Below are 18,435 nucleotides of genomic sequence, written 5' to 3' on the forward strand. Positions count from 1 at the left end.
AAACATAGGACCTATGCATTTAATTAGGGCTAAATAAAACATTTGCAATTTGAGAATTTTTGAGCTGTTTTTGGAGTAAGTGAATGACACAAATGAAGGTAATATATATTGGATACAGTAATTGGAAGAATTTTTGTGTTCAAAGATCAGTTTCATTAAATAGGACACACTGAGTCATGTATATACTCCAGCTGTGTGAGATTCCCCAAAGAGAATTCAGTTGCAACCGACAGAGAGATGTGCTGGAGCCAACTCCCAGGAAGAGCTTGCATCATCTGGGACATGGCAATGCCCTAGTCTGTTGGCAGTTGTAATGTTGTTATTTAAAATGTCATAACTGTGTGAGCTGCTGTGTGCTTGATTGATGACTATGACGAGGGCGGGAGACAAATGTTCTTGACTTTGTTATTTGGAGAGAGCTCCCAGGGCTGTTGCCAGGTAGTGCACCGCCAAGTGCCAAGTGTATGTCTTTTATTACATCTGTGCTTAGAGGCCAATCCACCCCTAACACTTCTCCAAGAATTTTAAGATTTTTACGATCTCTTTTTTCATATTAATTAATTTTAAAATTTTCTTCTATCATTGTTCATTTCTGTACAATATTGGATTTCTCCCCTCAGGTGTAGTCCTCATAATTCTCCCACCACAGTCGCACCTGTGACCATCACTATAGTCTCTTGTGTTCTTCCCTCTCCTGTTTTGATCTCCTTCTCCTTCCCCCTCCCCTGCTGTATGCCTCAGATCTATGGTTTGCATGCAAGTTTTGTCTTTTTCATGACCCTTTGTTCAGTTGCACTATATTCCTCCTACAAGGTGAGACTATCTGATATTTTTCTTTTTCCTTCTGACTTATTTCACTAAACATAATCCAATCCAACTCCATGTTGCCACAAATAGCATAAGTTTATCTTTTTTAATCACTGAGTAGTATTCCATAGTGTGTGTAACAAATCTTCTTGATCCATTGATCTGTTTCAGGGTATTTAGGTTCCATATCTTAGCTATTTTAACAACTCTTCAATAAACATAGGAGTGCAGGTTTCCCTTAGAATTACTGTTTCTGTGTCCTTTGTGTCCAAGAGTGAAATTGTGGGATCACATGATAGGTCTATTGTTAGTGTTTTAAGGATCCCACGGAATGGGAAAAATATTGCACACCATACAACTGATAAGGGACTGATATCAAAGATCTTCAAAGAGCTTACACAAGTTAACAAAAACAAAACAAACAACCCAGTCAAAAAATGGACCTAAGAGCTAAGGAGACACTTTTCAAAAGAAGAAATACAAATGGTTAACAGGTATATGAAAAAAATGTTTAACATCACTTACAATCAGGGAAATGCAAATCAAAAGCACAATGAGATACCAATGCACTCTGGTGAGAATGGTCCATATTAAAAAAACTGGCAATAACAAATGCTGGTGAGTATGCGGAGAAAAAGGAACCCTCTTACACTGCTGGTGGGTAAGATTTTTAAGGTCTCTTAATCATTGGTGTCCGTAGCTGTCTAAAATCATGTGGAAGTTTGGATGTGTATATATATATGTATATATATATATATATATGGTTTTTTTTTTTTAAGATTTATTTATTTATTTATTTATACAAACACTGGGTACAGTCAGAAGCGCGGGAGGGTGAGAGAATTCACCAGAGACAGAGTGGGGAACAGAACAGGCAGACTGACGAAACACACTGCTGAGGGGAGCAGCACGCGTGGCAGGAGAGGTCTGTCGCGCCATGTGGGACCCTCGCTGGCAGCCGGGGATTGAACTGGCGCTGCAGAGGCTGCGGGCAGCTTTGCAGCCCAGCGCTCAACTGCTGCGCCACCAGGGGAGGCTCTAGATGTATATATTGATACATAATCACATATACTTTTCCTCTTTCATGCCGGGTATTTGGGATACTAGATCTGATGTTTGGAGACTTTAAGCAGTTCTAGACAATTTTCACCTATGATCTGCTTCACAATTACTGTTTTAAATCCTCCCTATTGCTTTATTTTTCTGCAAGTTCCATTAGATGCATGTTAGATATTTTTTAACCTTCTATTTTCTTAATTTCCTTTTTAAAAGAATGTTCATTTCTTTCTCTTTCATGCCATGTTCTGAATAACTTATTTGGATTTATTTTTAGTTTATTATTTCTCTCTCTGTGTGTCTAGTATCCTGTTAATTCATCCACTGAATTTTTAATTTTAATTATTCTCAAATATATTCAATGTGCTAGAAATTTTGTTGAGTTACTTTCATAGGTCTGTTTTTCTATTCCTTATAATTTCCCTGCTCATATTTTTCATGTTCCTTTTTTATTTCTATAAACATAAGTTATTCTATATCCTATGGAAAATATTAGCATTCTGATAATTTCAGGAGCTCAGATTCCATGTAGGTCTGATCCTAATATCTACTATTTTTATTGCTTTTGCCAATAGTTTTGTTTCCTTGTTTTGTGATCTTTTTGAGTGGAGCTATTTTGAAGTCTCCAGAGATAATTTGTGTTTGCTTCTGTGAGTTCCATTAGGTAACTACTAATGCAGAATCACTTTGCATTCCCCATGAAGGTTTTATTTTGCAAAATTATTGGAGGTCTGGACTGTGGTTACAAGCTCCCAGGATAACTCCTTTTTTCCTGTTTTCCAGTGCTAAGGTTATGCCAGGGGTATTTATTTCTTTTTGCCCTTACACTGGGGGTAAAATCCATTGGCATTTATTTCAGTTGTATGAAGGTGACTGTCTTATCAGATGCCTTATCTTGCATTGCTCTAGGCTTTTTCTTTATCCTTGAAACTTATGTGGACCATAAAACACTAAATTGAAAACTTTGATTCTTCCTCCCCCATTTACTTCCAAAAAAAGCAATACATTTTCCTTCTTTTGTCTTGATGCACAGTTTTAGAAACTCCTTATACAAAATACTAATTGTCAGGATCATTCATAAAATTAACTGAGAAAATCCTTAATGAGTATAGGAGATATCTTGGAAATACCATCTATATAAATGTAACTGTTCCCCCATCCATATAATTGGAAGAAGCAGAAAATAAATAGAAAATTTCAGAAGCACTCCGAAAGAGTGATCCCAAAGAAAAGCTGAGTGATTCTGGAGGAAGTACCTTTTCTATCATCCATTGCCACCCTATATTTTGTTTAAGAGCCTCTTTTTAATCCCACTTCTACCTATTACTCTTTCTTTAAAATTTGTTTTCTTTGCCTTTGAGTGAGGGCAAACTTTCAGTGTGTTTTATGAATCATTCAAATTACATGTTTGAGATGATGTTTTCATTGACACCTAATAAGAAGTTCACTGTGTGTTTCCATCAGAGTAGGTGGCAATTACAAAAATAATCTTCAACTTTCCACCTTCACACTAATGACACCAGTAGCTCAGGATTATACTGGCAGGAGGGCAGTGCTTGTTATATTAATGCTGCTAATTTCTTTATGATGAATGACAGCAAGAACACAACCTTGCTGGCATAAGTATAGAGAAATTCTTGGTTTTAAGTGGAACGAAGCAAGATTCTACCTTTTTTTTTTTTTTAAAGATTTATTTATTATTTACACAAGCACTGGGTACAGTCAGAAGTGTGGGAGGGTGAGAGAATCCACCAGAGCCAGAGCGGGGAGCAGAACAGGCAGACTGATGAAATACACTGCTAAAGGGAGCAGTGGGCATGGCAGGAGAGGTCTGCGCGCCATGTGGGGCCCCGTGCTGCAGAGGCTGCGGGCAGCTTCGCAGCCCAGCGCTCAACCGCTGCGTCACCAGGGAGGCTTAGTGCTGTCTTTGTACTCACAGGCTGGATGGGTATTGTTTTAATACATTTTTGAAACTAGAGGTGCTTTTCAATTTTAAAAATGAAGCCATTGTTACAAGAAATTGTTAAATATATTTAAATAAATATTCAACTACCTAAATATGACTGAGTATTAAGCAAATACAGTATTTGGTAACTGTTTAGCGCAATGTTATGATTCCATTTCCTATTTATTTCCTATGAAACTACCATAGCCCACTGACCCCAGTTTAGTTTTTTAGAGATGCCATAAATGATTTTTAGTGGTGACTAAGAGAGCCCTAATATTAGACAGGCGTCTTCCTGACTCCAGATCCCTGATCCTGCTTTGTCTTAGAACATTTACTTTAGAAGATTTGTAGTTGCGTATTCTTTCTGTCCCCTTTGAGATGTAACTTAACAACAGCAACAACAAAGCAACAGCTTCTGGTCAGGTTAACAACCCAGCAGAGGTGTGCATATTCAAATCGTCTAAGAAATTGGCTTCCATGGTCTCATAACTTGGTCTTAACCCATGTTGACAACTTTATTTTCCAAATATCTTATATATTTTCTCAATACAGAGTTTTTATTCCTTTTGTTTTTTGCTATTTACTCATGTTTTCCTTCTACTTAAGCTTCTTCCCTAAATTCACATTAAAATTCTACCCATGCTTGGGACCCAGGTAATAGTAGACTTCTTAAAGGTGGAAAAAAGAGGTGACTTTTCTGTCCTTTGTAGTTTTTAGTACATACATCATACTTATTGTGATCTAATTTGTATTGTGATTATTCTCATATGTGTCATTTTCTCTCTATTACCCTGTAAAATCATGGAAGGTGGGTTTGTGCTTACTATGTCTTTGTGCTTACAATGACTTAAAACCATCTTACACATCATAGAAAGTATTTTTTTTAGAATATATGTTAGCTAAGTGAACTAAAATGCATCAGGTGAATGCCAAGTGCATCAGGTGAACACAAACTAGTACTCTCGACCCTTCCCCACGCCAACATAGTTGCACCATAAGCATTGCTTACACTCAGGCCTTGGAGGCCTCTCTGCAGATTTGTGTGTGAAATTCAGGGAGATCAGAACTGCTGAATCTTGCTCTTGCTAACCAGCATTAGAGACAAAATCAATTGAATCCCATTCCTGGTTCAGGAAAATGTGACTATAGTTAAAATAGAGCAGAAAGTGCTTTGGCTGAAAATAAATGAGTCTGGGCCCCACCCTATGTTATTCAATCTCAAGGCAAACTCTTGTTTGACCCCAAGAGGTAATTAGAGTTATAACTTGTGTGGGGTAGCAAATCTGAAATCTTTGACTCCTTCAGCTCATGGCCATTAAAGGAAAAGAGGATGCTTATTAAAATTGTTTGCATGCCTGAATTAAAGTCCTTGAAGGGAGCAGAGACATCTCCTACTCATGGTTACCTACCCTACATTCACCCACTCTCCCCCCATCCCACCTTCATTACAGAAGCCTACCTTCGTTCAGCATGGCAATGTACCTAGTTAGATTAGATACTTATACCAGTCCCTGGCAATGAAAAATAACCAGATGTCTGGTGGGCAAGGGTCCCAGGAAAGCTATATTTTTCCTTACAATAAAAAGAGACAGCCAGTTGCTACATGCTTTTAGCCATTTCTTCTTCCTGTCTGGAACTTACTATAATACTCTAATCTGTAGAAGTATCTATAATACTATTTTTGGAGCATGAAGAAGAAAGGTGCCTCTAGGGATGGTAAAGTGGAAAGACAGAAAGATCCTGTGCCTTGGTGGAAGCTTCTTTGGATTTATCTCTCTTTCTCTCTCTGTCTCTCTCTGTCTCTCTCTCTCTCTGTGTGTGTGTGTGTGTGTGTGTGTGCGTGCAAAAATGAACCCAATTTATTAATACTAGTGTACTTGGGTTCTTGTTATATTAGACAAATGTAAACCTGCCAAATATATTGGACATGCAGAAAGTGTATGGGCGATACGACCAAGCTGGGCAGACCTGGCCCTCAAATATCTTTGCCAACAGATGACTCCAAGGAGGCACAAAAGATTCTGGTACCACAAAGCAGAAGCAGTCAGAATCTCTGCATCATACAGGAAAGATCATTTGCCAAACATCTGTTCATGAGCTAGCAGTAGATTGCTACTGTGTTAAACCACTGAGATTTTTGTATCCTTTGTTAGAATAGCTAGCAATAATAACTCCAGATAAAATACCACTCATCATTTGCACACAATACTACTGATAAGGGAGTGAACACAAAGATCTATAAAGAGCTGACAAGATTCAACAAAAACAAAGTAAACAATCCAGTCAAAAAATGGGCAGAACTAAAGATACTCTTCTCCAAAGAGGAAATGCAAATGGAAAAGAGGTATGTGAAAGAATTTCAACATCACTTATAATCAGGGAAATGCAAATCAAAACCACAATGAGATACCACTTTATACCAGCAAGAATGGCACATATTGAAAAAAAAAACGGAAACAACAAATGTTGGCAAGGATGGGGAGAAAAAGGAACTCTTCTACACTGCTGGTAGGAAAGCAAACTGGTCCAACCACAATAGAAAACTGTGTGGAGTTTCCTCAAACTACTAAAAATGGAGCTTCCATATGACCCAGCAATTCCACTCCTAGGAATCTACCCAAAGGACACAAAAACATTAATTCAAAAGGATAACTACACCCCTGTGTTTATCGCAGCACTATTTACAATAAGTAAGATATAGAATCAACCAAAAAGCCCAAAAATAGATGACTGGATCAAGATACAATGGAATCCTATTCAGCAATCAAAAAAGATAAACTCATGCCATTTGCAGCAACATGAATGGAGCTGGAAGGGATTATGCTTAGTGAAATAATCCAGAAGGAAAAAGACAAATATCAGATGATTTCACTTATAGGAGGAATGTAGGTGAACCAAATAAGGAACCAGGAAAAAAATTAATAAATTAAAAAACAAAATTAACAGGCAGCTATTAATCAGAGACACTGCAGGGGAGGGAGAGAAAGAGGGAGAGGGATTAAAACAGGGGAGGGAATGTGTTCTTACACAGGGACCATGGTGATGGTGCACTGGTGAACTGGTGGTGGGAATTTAGCGGGGACTACACCTGAGAGGAAAGCATGCATTGTACAAAAAGGAAGAATGATGTAAAAAATAATAATAATAATATATAATTAAATTAAGTTATGAAAATTAAATACCACTCATCAGGAGGATGTCAATACTTCCTATATCAGTTAGATTGCTTTTGTCTACAAGCAACAGAAAAGTCCAAATCTAATCCACTTAATCACAAATATTGAGTAACTCACTAACCAAGGAGAGGCGAGTACCAATATTGATTAATTTAATGGATAAAGGACCTCTTAGAAGATTACAGTTTCTTTCTATGTGCTCTTTCACTCTCCACACTTGGACTTGTCCTCAGGCAGGCTGCCTCATAAGCCTTAGCAGGCCAACACCAGACAGGACCACATCCAGGAGACCATCTCTTCTCTGGTGTGTCTTCCTGAGATTGGACAAGACTTCCAGAAGGCTGACAGCAGGTATCTCCTCATGCTTCATAGAACACAGGTGCCTCACATGCCCACGCCTAAACCAGTCACTGGTAAGGGGGTGGCACCATCGTGACTGGCTCAGGTTGGTCAGCACTTGCCCCCTGGGGCTTCCCTGAAGCTCTCTGAAGCCCAGAAGAGGGTGGATCGCTGTGCAAAATGGATGTTCTCTTAGGAAGGTAAAAGCAGTGTTAGGAAATTTTTATGCATATATAGGTATATTTTTTAAAGAAAAATGATAATCCATATGCTGTATAGTTTATATTTACTTTTAAGAATGGTATCAATCAGGAACCATCAGCAAATGGAAACGCCTGTTTCAAGTAGAAGGCAAGATAAAGGGGCTTTATCACATTGTTTGGCTAAATCTACGCTTGGTGATCTGCTGATGACTTCCCTTGTCTGAACTACGGGACGCCACAGGGCAAGGAAATGGAGGTCCCTGTGAGATGGAGCAGTGTACAAGATGATGGGGAATGATCTGAGAATAAACAGGCAATTGACTGCCACAATGTATCATAAAGAAATTGCTGTGACCTGAAACATTTCTCTACAGTCATTTTAAAGATTATATGAATCATGTGTACATATTCAGATGTACATGTTCACTTAAACAGTCTCTTTTTAGTTAGAAATTAGCTCTTCTTTATTATAAATATTATTTATGGAACAACTCTGCAAGTAGACTTAAGTTCATTTCCTTAATCGTTTTCCTCAGGGCAAATAGTGTTGGAACTTTGGAACTTCAACAGGGCTTCTGTGAAGTTGAGGATGGATATAGCAAATATACTCAAATATAGGTCCCCCACTTTCCAAGAATTAGCATTATGCCACTTTGCTTTAATGAAAGACCTACACTAGTCCTGTGTTTGCTAACCAAACAAAATCCAAAGAGAATTTTTGCTTTCACATGAGACAAAAAACAAAAACAGCATTCAGCATTAGTCATTACAGAAGCAGGGCAGCTCCCAGCTGCAGAGGGCCCCTACCAAGCCCCTTCTGGGAAAGACTTGATACAGGTTGTGTATTTGTCATGTCGATCCTTTTACTATATGTTAATGTCAATTTAAGTTTTATATGTTATGAATATGTAAATGAAATGGTAATTGCTTCTGTACTTTATTGCATGTTAAGTTTTAGGAGAAAGTTTATCATCAGAGGAATGCTTTACTTTCAGATAGTGGTAGAAACTTGTACTCTAAGTAAGTGGATGCAATGTAAAATTCCTGGTGTGAATGTATATTGATAGGCAACATTTTATGCATAATCTGGATTCCAAAGTCAGTTGTTTATAAATCAGTTTACGGAAATCAGCACATAGTTTGTACCAAATTAATATTATAATTGGTATTTAGGTTCCTGCTATAACTCAGGAGACTTCATTCAGCTCATGAATATGTTGGGAACCTAAATACATCATAACCTCACTTCTGTATATATGAATGTATGTAAACACAAACGTAGCTGAGTGACTCAGAGAGAATGAATAGTATAGGCCTCCTCTCTCTCTCATCTCAATCCATGTCTTCACAAAAGGTCATTGCCAAGTTCTGGGAGCAAAACAGCCCTTACCAGTCATAGACTTCAGTAGAAATTTAGTTCTATTATGGGTCAGAAAAAATTTGCCATTAAATCTCTATAATTGTGAGATACTTCATACCCTGGGAAATAAACCCTGTGTATAGAATGAATTGTTTTTAAAAAGGAAGTAGCTTTTTATCTTAGTTTCATACCTTATTATCCCTACATGCTTTGTTTTTGCTCTCTACTATGGTAATGAATTTCAATTTTCCAGGAACAGTAAAATTGTGGCTTCCATCTTGAAAGTATTTGTTAGAAAAGTCAACATTTAGAAGATGCTAGTCAGAGTTTGTATGTATAGGTGCATCCTTAGTCTTTATTAATATATAATCCTCTGTCTTCCTCTGTCTTAGATGCTGTCAACTTCTGTTGAAGTATAACTACTTTTTAGTTAGCTTTTGTGGAAAATTGCTCCTGGTTTATTTGTAGCTTTCATTTGTTTTTTAGAAAAGAAATAGTTTATTGACTTATAAAAACTTTAAAAAAATTTGTATTTTAAAATAGATTTACCTTTATGAGAAAATTGCAAAGATAGTTCAAAGAATTCCTATATACCCTATTCCATTCCCATTTTGTCTATTAGTTACATCTTAAGGTATAGGATATTTGTCACAATATATTGATACGTTATTATTAACTTCTGTTCATACTTTATCCTTGTTTCTTTAGTGTTCACATAATATTATTATTTTGGATCTGTGATACACCCAGGACATCATGTTCCATTTTAGTCCTGGTGTCTCATTAGGCTCCTCTGGCTATGACTGTTCTCAGACTGTCCTTGTTTTACTTTTGTCTTCCAAGAGTGTAGTTTAATGTCCCCATTCACTTGTACATCAGAGCACCTCGAATAATTAGTGTGTATATGCTATATGATAAGAATTGCTATCCAATAGGCTATATAACTCATTTTACTTTCATTTTTAATATACAGGGTGAGAAACATGGAGAATTTCCTGTTTAAAAATGTTTATCTTTTTGGTAAGAACGCTTAAGTTCTACTCTCTTAGAAAATATCAATTATATTGTACAGAAATATTAACTATAGTCACTGTGTTATGTATTAGACCTCAGACTTCAATAATCAGAAAGTGTGTGCCCTTTTACCTGGAGATTTTCCTTGTTTTGATGACTTTGATAGTTTTGAGGCTTGACAGTTTTGACTTGACAATTTTGGTAACCTTGACAGTCTGGTCAGATGTTCTTTAAATGGCCCTCAACTGGGTTTTGTACAATGTTTTCTTCATGATTAAACTGGGGTTGTGGGTTTGGGGGAGGAAGCCCACAGAGGAAAGATGCCATTCTTATATCAAGAGGACATGGCTTATCACTAGTGATGTTAACGTTGGTCACTTGACTGAGGCTGTTTTTGTCTGGTTTTTCTACTTAATGTCTCCCCATTTTCTATACTCTGCTCTTTGGAGGAAGTCACTACGCACAGCCCGCGTTTAGACATATGAGTTACACTCCACCCTTTTGAAGGAGGATTACCTACATAAATTATTTGGGCTTTAGCTGGCTTTCATTTTAAATGTAAATATTTGAACACATTATAGGTTTGACTCTATAAATATAAGCTCAAAAATGAGAAAAAGAATAACTTTCCACACCATTTTAAATTTCAATTGAAACTTTTTGTCATTGCACCAATCCTTAGATCACTATCTGGGAGATACTGATTTAAGATGAAAAGGTTTTAACAATAACTTTATATATACTGTCAAGGCTGAACAAAACTTTTCAGTTAATCTAATGGATATTTACTAATAGGATGAATTACTTAGAATCATATACAGATATTTCCAATTAGATGGAGGAAGAGAAAGTCTTTTATGTAGAAAAGAGTCTTTTCCTTTTCTCTGGAAGAGTTGTATTGTATGTCTTCCTCACTTCCACCGGGAAGAGATTAACTTTTCACTGTTGATGTATTCTGAGTTTTATATGGAACAGAACGCTTAGATAGAAAAGTGATTTTACTCTTCAACTTGCAGAGCTTTCGATATCCATCATAATTCCTGTCATATCCTGTGGATATTACTTTGACCATTGCAGTTAGAAACCCCGATGTAATCAGTTCAGTCTTCGGGGAGTTCTCTGAATCAAAACTATTAGAAGACTCTAAATGAGTCCCGCTAGGGGCACTTGCTGGGCTGTGCTCGCAGGTTAGTTTCCATCAGTAATTAGATCTTTCATCCTGGGCATCTGAACAGGTAGTACTTTTCATACAGGACGCTGCAAGGCTTGAAGCTTATTTGTGAAATAAAGGGAAGCAGAAAATGCAGACCTCACTGTAGCAACAAAGACGATTGAAAATTGAAGCTTTTTATTTGGGGGAGAAGTCATTTAATTTTGCGCCTGTAGATTTAGACAGAAGACTGCTGTAGCAATTCATTTTCTGCTAAAAAAAATCTTTATAAATTTTTTTTATCAGTCTGATATACTGGAGAAGTTTTAGTATAATTTATTTATTTAGTTTTTAGATGTTATCTTCTCTCTTTGCCTACATACCTAATCTATCCATCCATCCATCATCAAATGTATATATAATGTTCATAGATATAAATGAAATAAATAGATGGTATTATTACAAACAGAGAAGATGGAATAAAGTTAAAAGTTTAAAGATACTGATCTTGTTGTTAAACAGGCATTGTATTTTTTACATTTAGGTCCAGCCTTAACACATATATTTGTCTCAGGGAAGATGTATGTTCTTGATTTCTAGGAGGTATACGAGAAAATATCAGTGAATCCGAGTGCAAACTTACCTTGTCAACTAGGGTAATTTTGTGAGTATAGTTGTGATATAACAATGTTTAGGATGCAGGGGTTATATTTTAAATACAGACATTCCTGCTGCAAGTGCTGTAAGAATCACATTTAATTCACACTATTTTACAATATATTTTAAGATATTTATGAAATCTGGGGCCCAAATTTTCCATTTTTTGTTTGAGCGGGATTTTTAATTTGTAGCCAAGTGAAATATTATCTTTTATAGACTTCCCAGATTTCATAAGAGGGTCTCAACCTCTGCCATCTACCCCTGCCCCCAACTCTGCCAATGGCTAAAGCATATGGTATTATGAATTGTGAAGAGTCTGATACCTTGTCCTGTTTGAAAGCTAACAATTACTCTGCCATAGTATCATAGATGCCAGGGGAAGGCATGAGACTCTTGGGTCAGAGGTAAAGAACTTTACTACTCCTGTCACAGCAAGTGTCTTGGGTTTCATGTTTATATTAGTTCTCTTTGCCCACAAGGTATCACAGGGGCAATGGAGAGCAGTCCAGGTAGACGCTGTGTGAGTGGTCTATTTTTGTCAGGGAGATTCTCAATTTAAAAACACTCAATTGTATAAGAGAATTTCAGGGAAACTTGCCCAACCTTTGTACCAGAGGGAGACATTATGTTTATTATCCTGCTCAGGAAACATATACTTCTGGCCTTAAAGGGAGACAAATCTCTATATTCCAAGGTTGTTTACTATGCAGGCATCCTTGCAAAGATTGTCTAGAAAAGAGCTGCCAATGCCTTTTTCTTGGGAGAAAGGCAGAAATAAAGAGCTCAGTAGAGCATATCTGCCATCACATGGCTGGGTGGCCGCACGACATTATCTAGCTAGCTATGTAAAACACAGAATAGCTGGACTCTAATATTCATTTTTTATTTCTCCATTTAATAATCTCTTTGTTTATTAATTCGCCCAAGTCCCAGGCACTGTATCTGGCACTATGTTAGGTAAGAAATATCATTGTGAGCTAGAAATATGTACTTCCTTACCTTATCAAGCTTATGATTCATGGGATAGAGTGCCGCGGACCAGCGCAGCGGTAGACTTGCAGGACTGTCTCAGGATTGAGAAACTGTGAGGATGCTCAAGGAATCGGCGCATAAATGACAGACAGACACACAAATGACAAACAGACACACTTCAAGAGTGAAGATCTGAATGTAATTTGCTCAAAATCATCATACACTTTTATACCTTTTTTAACAATAGATGATTTCATACTATTTAATTCTTTCTCAGCATAAAATACTTTGTAAGGCATAAGACATCTACTTCATTATTCATGTGCATGTGATCGCTGATCCATGACATGGCACAGTAAACGATCTCCAGGTACTGAATCTACACAATCATTTTTGCTTATACAGAACAGCACTCTTTAAGCTAGCTTTTCTTGATTCGTATCCCAAAACCACAATGATCAAAAACATTGATATTTACCTACTGGCACCTTCTACTTTTAGTGATCACGAGCAATATATTCTCTACGTAAGCATTTTGATTTTTATGGTGTTGTCTCATGTGAGAAGTATTATGATTATTATAAAACTACTATTGCCACACACTATTTTCTTTATCATGAATTTCCTGAAACTGATTGTACACATATAAAGAAAAAGCAAAGTAAGTGAAAAAGTAGTATGATTATAGACAGGTTGCTAGGTTGCTACTTATTCTGAAACAATGGCTATCTGATTAATGGTAAAACTGCTTTGTAGGTAATTCCATCAGGCTTGTTTGCAGGTGACGTTCTTAGCAGCCTTGTTTCCATCAAAGGAGGGGTTAATTACTGCAGGCTTGTTGCCTAAATTAGGCTTATAGGCATGTAGACCTTGTTTGATCTGAACGCCAAAGTTTATAATGATGAAGCCCCTCGGGGACTGCGCCTGTCTTAGGTCGTCAGGAGTCACAGACATGAGGCTGGCCAGTGCCTTCTTTAGTCTGCCCCCGATCTTACCCGTCATTGACTGTCCAGTCCAGCGCACAGGGGAAGGGGGTCTTACTCACTCTGATGTGTCTGAGTGAAAGCCTCCCTCTTTCCAGTAAGTTCACTGGTGTTCAGCGGCAGAGGCTGCCGCAATGGAGAGATTTTAACAACACAATTACTCAAATAGCCAACTAATTACAAAGTGACAAATGTAAATAAGGTCCCGATAAGGTGAATAATTGGAGATTTTAAGGTCTCCAATGTTCTGATGGAGGAAAGTGTGAAGCACTGCCCAGAGATCTGTGTGCCTGGAGTAAAGATGGAGAGGATAGAGACTGTGAAAAAGGCTGGGGAACCAGGGGCAAGGCAATTCACCAGCTGGTCTGTTGTGTTAAGGACTTAGAATTTTATTCTGAGAGTACCAGGGCAATCGTGAGAGGTATTAAGCAGGGGAGTGTGTGTGTCTCTGTGAGGACCATGATTGGGTCCTCTGAGGGGTACAAGTTTAGCTGCAGAGAATTCTGTTAGGTGAAGTAATGACATGTGCTGTAGAAATTCAGGATGCATGGACATGGTCACTTCTGAGATAGTTTAAGAGACAAAGATTAATAAAACATTTTGGGTGACTGGGTGGGGAGAGATTGGAAGACACCAAGGAGTGCTCTTGGAACTTACTTGGACACTGACTGAGTGGGTGAGTAGGAGGCCATCCTGAGAATGAACACAGCCAAGATAACTATTGACAAATCACTGCTACTCAACATCTATCACAATTCTGTTTGAGGAAATGTTATTTCTAGAGCCTTACTTCAAGGATAGGCAGTACGTCTATTTGTCTTTATTTTCTAGATTCTATCTCCATAGTGAGCTCTGTGCCTGAAACATCTTACTGTGCCAAAGACTCATTGTTATTGAACCTCTCTCTGGTATGATGTCATTATTTAATATCAGGGGACTGGGTTGGGGGGAGTTATCAGAAAGAACTGTATGAATCTACAGCATTTTCTGTGAAAACCACCCCCACCCCCGCCTGCCAGGGCTTTCTCTATGAGAATGTATGGGGATGAATTTCCTTGTGGAGCTGACCATACAATATCATTTACTCAACAGTTTTGAGAGGCTGTCTTTGATTGCTCTGGGTCAAAAGCTATAAAAAGATACGGAGCAGAGTATAGTAAGATACCATGGCTCAACCTAAGTTACAAAAATTGAAATAGAAAAAAGAGTAAATTCCCAAGTAGAAGTAGGCACCATTTCAGAGATCATGAGATTGGCAAGTTTAGAGAAAGTCTATGAAATTCCCCTGTTATCTCACACAAAATCCCATACAAAAAAAACCCCACAAGTTCTCATTCCTGGGAACATTAGTGAACATAAACCTTGGTTTTTAAAACTTAAACTCTTCATTCTGGCAATCCCCAGGAGAAGGGAACATGGGAATATCTTTGACAGGAGTTGGACTTTCTTCCCACAGGGACCCATGTGACACTCTGGAAGTGAGTAGTGTTCTAAGGGAGAGAGACTATTCTATGGTGAAGTGAAGTGAGCATGGGATAGAGGAACACACAGATATTGGAGACCTTTAATCAGAACATACTGTGGGTAGAAGGATATACCTTATGAATACCTGAGGTGAACACTCGAGAGTTCTGGAGAGTTACAGTAGCTTTCTGAGGACCAGCATGATACCAGTTGCTAATGAGTCATTTGACATTCACTTTGTGTAGCTCCTTTATGATGAAGAAACCAAGGCTATGAGATCTGAAATAATTTTTCACTGAGTGTTAGAAAATGAATGTGACCTAATTACTATTACAGCGTTGCATAGTGAAGAGAGAAGGAAACTAGTGTTTATAGATCACTTACTGTTTAGGGGATCAAAAAGATCACTGGGAGGTAGATGTAATTACTCCTATTTAAGATGGGAGGAAACTGAGACTCAAAGAATGTAATTAATTGTTTATAGCACAGCTATTAAGTTATAGAGCTGGAATACTAAGCCAGGTTTGCTTTTTCAAAGTCCGCGTACTTGGGTGTAATGAATCTAGGCAGAATTGGAGAATGTTGGATTTTGTCTTCATCGTCTCCTTAATCTCCATTTTCTTCTGCCCTGGGTCTATGTACAACCCCTAAATTCTAGAGCCTAAATTGTATGTGGTTTTTGTTCTTTGCCCTCAGGTTATTAAATTGTGTATGTCAAATAAAAAATGATAACTAAATTGATGAAAAAATGCCAGTGAATGTGATGACCATATATGTACATATACGAAATTTGGAAGGAAACATTTTGGTTTCTACTGCTCAGGCACTGGAGAGAGAGCTTGGAAAAGATGGTGTGATTGATCCTCTCTCCTAGTTTTGGAGAGACTCTTGAGTTCTTCAAGGGGAGGAAACAGGGTGACTTTGGTTCTAACACAGCAAGAAAGAAATTAGTCTTTCATTCTTGAATATTCTTGAATATTGAGCTAGAACTTTGTTTTCATTGTTTAAGATTTTCTGAACCTTAACATTTATAATTTGGGCTGGATGAGTCTATGCTGTGAACTGTCCTGTGCATTGTGTGATGGTTAGCAGCATCCTTGGCCTCCACCCTTTAGATGCCAGTAGGAGCACCTCAGTTATGATAGTGAAAAATGTCTCCTTGGGGACAAAATTGTCCCTGGTTAAGAACCACTGGTTTAAAGCTATCAAGTTTTTCCAGTAACCTCTTTTACTAAGTATTTTTTTTTTTAGTCAGTCTATTAAAACATGTTACACAGATTCTTCTGTGTAAAGTGAAAACAAGGCTGCATAAATATACCTCTGCACCTATAATTAGGGGTACCCTCCTAGATGGTAGAAATGTTTTTAAGGAACTCTCCTTTTTAAAGAGCTAAGCCAAAAAATTGAAGACATATACAGGCAGAAAAATAGTCCTTTAACAAAAATCCAGCCACTGAGAAAGAACCTGTGAATGATTCCTTTTTGGGTTATTCTTCAATTCACCTGGATAGTATGCATGCAATTGATAGAAAAGATTATTGAATGAATTTTCATGAAACAATTTAGTTAAAGTCCAACTCTTGATTATGCTTTGTTCAGTACCTCTTTAGTATTCAGAAGTTTATTCTGAGGCCCATGAGACCTCACCCATCAGAGGCTGGACCTGGCAGCCAGGTGTAGCCTCCTTTAATTAACTGTCAGCTCTACACTGCATTCAGCGCTTTCACCAGGGAGTGTGAGATGGTTCAGAATTGTCCTTGGTAACATGTCCTAGACATGAACCCCAGGAGAGGCACAAGACAGGACCAATTCCTGCCAAAGGTTCAGTAAGTAATTAAGTTCAGCAGCCCTCCTCTGAGTAGTGACTACAGTATTAGTGCCTTTTTCAGAGAACTTCAGTTTTGAGAAGTTGAATATTTTGCCTCCATTAGAGAGGAATTATGTGATCACAGTGGGGAATGTAAGAAATGTATTATAAAAAAATAATAGTTTTCTGTAATCACATCATTAAGAGACCTGCACCATTAAAATTTTAGACCATTTTCTTCTAGCATTTTACTATGCATTTAACATTGATGGCATCACACATAAAAGATAATTTAGTATTCTGCTAGTTAAAACTTTAAAACTTAGTCTTATATCATAAGCTTGTTTCCCTGACATTTACGATCCTTAAAACTTAGTTTTTAGGAAGCAGTGTTGAATTAATAATCACAAAATTCCTTCTGTTGTAGGTAAGGGAATGATTCCCTTTGTACAGAAGCAAAGTTAAAGCACAAAGGTGAAGTGATTGTAGTTATTGATGCTAAGGGAAGAAATTGAATCTAAGTTATTTGTATGCTTACATTTATGTTTTAGAAGGCCACTATGGGGGTGATTAGAGCAATGCCAGGCTGGACATGGAGACCAGTCAGGGAGGTGCAGTAAGTAACACAGTGGGGAAATAATAAAGACCAGAAAAACAAATCTAAGAGGAGAAGTTGGGAAGATGATGCACAAGTAGCTATCAATGGTGAGAGGTAGCATTAGCATTTGATTAGTGACTTCTATGGAAACCTTATATGGTTTATAAGGGAAAGGGAGGAATCCAGGCTATTCTCAAACATTAATGTAGACATTATTTACCAGAGACAGAAAGTCAAAGGTAGAAGAGTTTAAGAGGAAGCTCAACAGTCCCATTTTGGATGCAATGAAGTGAAAATCTCCATAGAAGATGCAAATGGAAATGCTTGATAAGTTGTTGGAATCCTGGGCTGAGACTGGGTGGAGGCAGAAGGAAGGGGAGCAGGGCTGGGGTGTCTAGGCTGGAGCAATAAACTTGGGGCAGATCACCAGTTAGAAGTTCATTGAGAAGCTTCTCTGGTGGCGCAAGGGGTTAAGACGCGGCACTATGAAGATATCTGCAACTACTGCAGCACAAGTTTGATTCCTGGCCAGGGAGGTGACCCACAGGGTGCAGCAGACCTCTCCTGTCTTGCCTGCTGTTTCCCTTAGCAGTGTATTTCGGTGGATCTGCCTGTTCTGCTCCCCACTATGTCTTTGGTGAATCCTCTCACCCCCACAACTCTGGCTTGCACCCTAGCCCTTGTATGCATAAATAAATAAGTCTTTAAAAATTAGAAGGTCATTGATATCACAGAGATGGATGAACCTGCCCAGGGAGAACATGCAGGGTGAGAAAAGACAGCTTCAATGGAGCTGACTTGCAGAAGCTTCTCTTTTTAGGCTGGTCTCTTGGTCAGTCTGTACTATCACTCAAGGTCACATGTCTTCACTGAGATGACTTTTTGCCACCAAATAGAA

Source organism: Talpa europaea (assembly GCF_964194135.1).
Source record: "Talpa europaea genome assembly, chromosome: 8".
NCBI lineage: Eukaryota > Metazoa > Chordata > Mammalia > Eulipotyphla > Talpidae > Talpa > Talpa europaea.